Source organism: Diabrotica undecimpunctata, chromosome 6 (assembly GCF_040954645.1).
Source record: "Diabrotica undecimpunctata isolate CICGRU chromosome 6, icDiaUnde3, whole genome shotgun sequence".
Classification (NCBI taxonomy): Eukaryota; Metazoa; Arthropoda; class Insecta; order Coleoptera; family Chrysomelidae; genus Diabrotica; species Diabrotica undecimpunctata.
The window spans coordinates 117,680,914-117,688,046 of NC_092808.1; positions in this window are offsets into that span (position 1 = coordinate 117,680,914).

Here is a 7,133-nt window from a genome sequence, read left to right on the forward strand (position 1 = left end):
GGGCATAAGAAGCATCTGGCACGCTTAGGTTGTCGACGTTGAGGGTTATCTATGCTTCGTGGGGCCTCATCTGGGATATTGCTGATTCGCCTTATGGTTACCTTCAATTCCCGAGGAATGTTTTTCATTTGACTTCTTCGAACTAAGTGTTCGTTGATCATTTCTCTCCCTAAATCAATAAGGAAACGGTTACGAACCATCTCATTATTTGGATTAGCAGCATTATAAATTATGCCTGCATTTGCGGCGGAGATGTCCATCATTCGGTACCACAAAGTTAGAGGCCAACGCCGAGTACGTCTTCCTACTTTGTAATTGGCACAAATTTGGTCCAGTACATCAACGCCAACTTTCGTTAGGTTATAAAAGGAGATGATGTCTGGTAATTTCTTTGCTCCTTCTTCGACCATGTTATTATGGTGCATTGTAGACATCATGCAAACTGAGCGATTTCTTTTTGGAACGTATGACGCAATTGTTATATCCTTAGTAAATCCAAAAAGCGAGGAAAGTGGTTCACGTTGCTTACTAGCTAGGAACTCTTTAGGTAACTCCCTTTTATTCCGTCTAATAGTACCTACGTATGTCAAGTTTTGGCGTTGCAATTCTTCAACCAGCTCTAGTGACGTGAACCAATTGTCCCCTGTAATATTACGGTTCGAATTTGCTATTGGTTCAATCAAAGTTAGCACAGTTTGGGTTGGAATAGATAGCTTCTTTGGATTTGCCCTATTTTCATCTTTGCCCGTATATACAAAAGCATTGATCAAATAATGTGTACGAGCGTCACACAAACACAATATTTTTAGTCCGTATTTCACAGGCTTGCTTTTTATAAACATACGGAACCTACACTTTCCCCGAAATCCAACCAACATTTCGTCCACGGTTACGTATTCCCCACAAGAATAGTTTATCTTACAGTTTCCAATAAATCTGTAAAACAAATTTGAAATTGCAGCAAGTTTATCTCCGTCTTCAATACGTTGTCGTCTAGTGGCTGGATTGTCAAATCTTAAGGCTGTTAGCAGGAAACTGAATCTCTTTAGAGTCATTGTTGCACGAAAAATGTCACGACCTGTTCCATCTGTTGCAAAAAGCGAATTTATGTCCTCGTGACTCGACTTGAACACTCCAGCTAGATAGAGAAGACCGAGAAATGCTCGCATTTCTACTTCATCGACATGATTAATAAACTGACATGACAAGGCCTGATCGCCATAGGTTGCCTGCAGTTCAGTTATTTTCTCATTCGTTCTTGCGATAACTTCATTTATAATGTATCCATCGAGAAAAAAACTGAGCGCCTGCAAGGGTGTAGTTGGCTTATTGGTCCGACATGGTCCCGAAAGGCCAGGAATATGCGACACTATGTTGGTGACGCGAGTACGGCTAGACGCAGGTGGCGTTTTCGCCCACTTTTTTCTATTTTTTCCGTAGAAATAGCCACTTTCATCCCCAACAATTTCACTTTCAACAGATAAGCTAACTTCTTCGACAGAGTGCCTATCACTGCCATCAACAGCTTCATCTTCACTCTCACTATCAGCATTGTAGTCACTATCCGTATCGTGATCACTAACAATCGTCTCTGCATCGGAAAGGTCGTTGTCGGTATCCCATAAAGTTTCAGCAATATGTTCAATTTCCTTTTGTGTCAAAGGCGCCCTTTTGTCACGCACGTTCGACATATTATACTTCGATCACAACTCTAAATTGAAAGAACAAACAAAATTGTATTTTTTTCTGGAAAAATAACAGTATTGTGCTTCTTACCCGAAAACGAGAAATTATCCTTTAACGGTATGGCAGGGTCAAATCTGACCCAATTCACAATATTCACGTGGAGCCACTAATTGCTTGCGGGCGACTGATAGCGGAACTGAAGCAGTTGCACGCCTTGAAAGAATACCTCAAATGGTATGTTGCCATATCGCCTAGTTTTTCCGAAAATTACAAAAGAATTTCCAATAGGGTCAAATTTGACCCTGCCATACCAGTTAAGGGTTAATTATTATATTTTCTGTGTCGATTCTTTATTAAATATATCCAAATTTTGAAAGTAATAAACAATTTTTGTTTTATTAAACAAATTGCAAGTGAAATAATAAAATAGTGAAGTGAAAATTAAACTGAATTAATGTAGGTATATACATATAGCTAAATATGATTATATTTTATACTTCATGTAAGGGAAGAAGTTTTTCAATTGTTAGTAAGGTATAAAGTATGTCTGAAAAAGTTGGAAACAAAAGGGAAATTTCTTTATTATTAATTTCATGAAAAAAACTATTCTTCATAAACATTTCTGCATCGAATAGAAATCAATAATCAATAATCAAATTTATAAAATTTTAAGTGGTATACAGCGAAAATCAAAAATATTGATTTATGCTTAAAAGTGAAGTGCTTTTAAATTTAGGTGCAGCATAAAATGTTATTTTAATTTGGTTGTAGGAATTAAAAATTATTTTTAAATTTAGATTCATGCCCTTTTAATGATGTATCAGTAGGTGCATTAATTTTTAATTTTATTTCTAATTTACCTTATTCGATATACAAAATCAACAAATGCAAAAGTATTTTTTTATTTACTTTTTACTTTAAATGTATTATTTAATTATTAGAAGGCCATGAATCTAAACTTGGACATAATTTTTAATACCTACATTTTAAAATTACATTTTCCTGCATATCTAAACTTAAAATCACTTTCCTCTTCAGTATTAATTAATAACTAGGGGACCAACTCGACATCGAGTTTTTTAAATGAAATTTTTATTTTGCGAGAAAAATATACAATATATAAAATGACCGGAAGTAAAAATATTTTTATCAATAACTCAAAAACTATAAATGATAATTTCGTGAACTTACATTTTTGAACTCTACGTTGAATTCTCTATTGATTTGACTAATAAAAACGAAACCGGAAGTCGACCTCAAAACCAGAATGCAATTTTTAGTTCATCAAATGTCGACATGGATATCATTTAGCAGTTAATTTTGCATGCTGATCACGAGTCCGGTGTCAGATTTGCTCTATCTTGACGTTTTATGCGCGTTTCGGGTCACTTCCGGTATCGGATCGCAACCGGAAGTACATATTTAGATTCGTCTCGACGAGACCTTTCGATCCATATATACATTGTGGGGTCTAAAACTTAAAAGTAAATTTTAACTTCCGGTCATCTCAAAACCGGAAGTGAACTTTTGTACCAAAAGTATATCTTGACAATCTCATACGTAATACTAATAATATTCCGAAAAATATTTTAATTATCTAATATGGTTTTTGAGTAAAGTGGTGGACAAGAAAAGGGCTTAGCGTTTTAGTATATAAGATTTTGATTTTCCCTATCTACTACTTAATATTTTATAAGATTATCGATTAATGAGTTCTATGTGATGCATAAACTTTAATGAAGAATAATTTTTTTCGTGAAATTATTAATAAAGAAATTTCCCATTTTTTGCCAACTTTTTCAGATATGAAACGGAAAACTTAAACATAACAAGTCAACATGAATAAATATGAACCTTTTAAAACGAGTAAATCGGTACACACCGAAGGGACCTCAGACGTTCAGATACAATTAGCGTCTCTTTGTAAAGACAATGAAGTCGACTTTACTAAAGTAACAAGACATTTACTTAACACAGACACTATACATTACTCCCATGAGTTAGTGATAAGTTATAGTCTAAAAAAATCAATATGAAATTGACTGGCCAGTGTGAAAACCAATGCCAATAAAACACAAAACACACACAAAACATTTTTTTTTAGATTGTAGATTTAATTAAGACCGAATGTAATATTATTATAGCAGATAATTGGAAAAAATGTATAGAGCATGTCAAAAAACTAGAAGAAACATAATTATAGTTCCAAAACATTATAAGTAGAGTAGTTATAGATTTAAACGATAGCGATGATAGCAATACCGATTTAAATATAGACGATAGTTAAGTTTAAAATAATTTTTTTTTGGATTTTTTCGTTATGTTAAATATATATTTTAATATAAAAGTATTGCTTATATGTATGTTTCTTTTACTTTGTGGGATTGCCGTAATTTTAATAAAATGTATCAGTATATAAGTCCGACCCTGTATGCAACTATACCTAGAAAATTAAATCCGAAATATCTTGCAACGGCAGTACGTATACACCGTTAAAATAGGACATATCGTATGTGCAAAAATTAATTTTGACCATTTTTTATTTATATTTCACCTTATAGGGACCCACCTTCTCACTGCCTGCTTGCATTGATACAAATTAATTCACAATTTTTTAAAGAAAATTAAAACTTTAAACGGGTATAACTTTAAGACAAATAAATAAAAAGTAATTTAACAAATTTTGATTGGAACTTTATAAACTAAGCTTTAAAATTAGCTATACACAAGCGCTACACAAATTATCTAGCTCTTTTAATTTACGAGCTAAAGCCCTATAAACAATTAAATTGTTTATACCAATTTTTTGACCAGTCGGTTCCAAATCCACTCTCGAAATTTGTAATCAGCAGTCAAACATATATAATAAAAAACTTAGAGGATCCATCAGAATTGAAAAGGCCACGATGGCCCGGGTACACGTAAACTCATCACCAATTATCATAAATACCCTCGTACATAGTACAAACTCATCACCGCCATAAAAGTAAGGATTTTCAAATAGACCCCGAGAGATTGGTAAACTCATCACTGGCCTACCTGCACCCTGTGGCAGGTATAGACCATAAACCCCTTGCAAACCGCTAAGATTGGGTAATTTGGACAGAATAAATCTAAAATAGATGTAAAAATTTATTAAAATCCTTTATAAAAGGTATATAATACATAAAACAATACAATATACAATAAAGGTATATAATATTATATACCTTCTATAAAGGATTTTAATAAATTTTTGTGATACATGGTATAAAGACAGCTACAGGAACTTAGTTTCCTTGCGGAGATTAAAATAGATGTATTAAATGCAAATGCAATTCATTGGTTTTTATTTGGGAATTCCTCAAAATTCTATTGATATACCTATATATACCTAAAACTATACGCCTAGAAAAATTTCTCTTTATTTGCCATTGTTCCTTTAACATGGATAGTGAGCTGCTCATTACGTTTTGAGCCAACGCGGACGAAAAATGATAGATATCAATAATTTAAAATTAATTCAAAATTAATATTTACAAATCTGTTGTATATAAGTACAAACCAAAGTATGTATATAAAATATGTATGTTACTTATGCATTATCCATTTCAGAAAAGTACGGTAATAATAAGTGTGAATCGGTGTAATATTGAAGATGGTGTTTTATTAAAAACTACCGAAATCATGCGACATGCAACATTTCGTATAGCCCTGCATATTTAGAAGTTTAAATCTAAACACAAATGTATGTCAATAATGTTCTTTAAAGTTTGTTAAGAAATACTCTATTTCTCTTGCTAGATATTTTTAATAAAAATTCGAAGTGCCAGGATTGAAAAATCATTAAGTATAAATAATTAATTTCTGTGTAAAATTGCAATTGTACTTTTATAATAAGTTTTACAATACCAGCTGAAGATCCAAATATTTTTTTGACTTAACCATAAATGGATCATTTTTTATAATTCAATCAAGTAGTTTTTCACATGAAATATGTATCCAACAGCTCTTGTATTAGGAGGAATATGAGCAACGATCGTTTTCCTTTTATGCCACCTGTACATAAGACAATGGAGAAGCGCATCAAGCAATCCGACACATGAATCTAAAGACGAACCCCGATGAATGTTTTGTGTTGGATAACGATTCGCAACAATGTATTATTTTTGCCATTCTTGAGAATTTACGATACTGACGAAAGCAGGGACATATTACTTGGATGGTACATTTCAATACGTTCCAAAATTTTTCTTACAATTATTTACGATCCATAGCTTATTAAATGGGCAATACTCAATTAATTCGTTGCTTCAAAGAAGTTGGTGTCATTTTAAGTCCATTAAGCTTTGTGGCTGATTTCGTAATTGCCGTTCGACGTCTGTGAACCGAATTGGGTGTTTATTTCACTTGGCACAAAGTTGGTTTCGCAAAATCCAAAAACTTGGTTCTGTAATCACTTACAAGAGGGGAGATTACAGCGGCAAGTGGCTGCACCACTTATTTGGTTGGCCATTTTTGGACCCAGAACGAGTTGGCGATTCTTTTGTCAACGACTTCATGCGGATGTCCCTAATTTGTCTTCATTTAGGAAAATGGCCGATTATATGTTAGAGAACTACGTAAGTAATGAGTCTCTATTCCTTCTAACTGTTTGGGTATCCCATTCTAGCCATATACATTTCACCACAAATCCATGCGAATCCTTTCATTCCCATTGTTCCAACCATTTTTAACATTCTCATCCCAATATCCCCACTTTTGTATATACGCTTCTACAGTAGTGTACATAAAACTGCAAAGTTTACATTTACCTGTCCTGTTTTCACAGGACAATGTTTCTTAGGCTTTAACCGTTTATAAAAGCCAGGAGACTGTAAAGCATTTTGATTCCTTCTGTCATAATAAATAGATTTCTAATTAGTTAGTTAGATTTCTAATTAGTTAGTTAGATTTCTAATTAGTTAGTTAGATTTCTAATTAGTTGAGAACTATTTCCGATATATACGGAAACAGCACACCGTAAAAAAATCGATATTAATATCTATTTTAAAGTAATGTGCTCAAAATAATTTCTGAATTTAATAAATTACCACATAAACGAGAAGTGTAACAGGTAACTGGCAATCTTCCGCATTAGAAACCAGCGCTATGGGGCAAAAATACTGGTGATCAGTTTACCTATCTGCGGTGATGAGTTTACCTATCTCCAAAGGATGCCGGTGATCAGTTTACTATATCTCGGAGGGTCTAATAATTTTATGGGGGGCTATAAAGTAATGAGTTCGTAAACGTCCGATGGCCCTTAGCTGGCCCATAGACTAATTGTTCTAGTTCTATACTTACTTCGAATAAAATATGTTTTATTCGGAAATTCCCTATGCGATTCAAGTGGAATACACTTATGTTTATTAAAGAATATATATTTTATTTGCCATAATTTATTATAATTACTAACACTAAGCTTT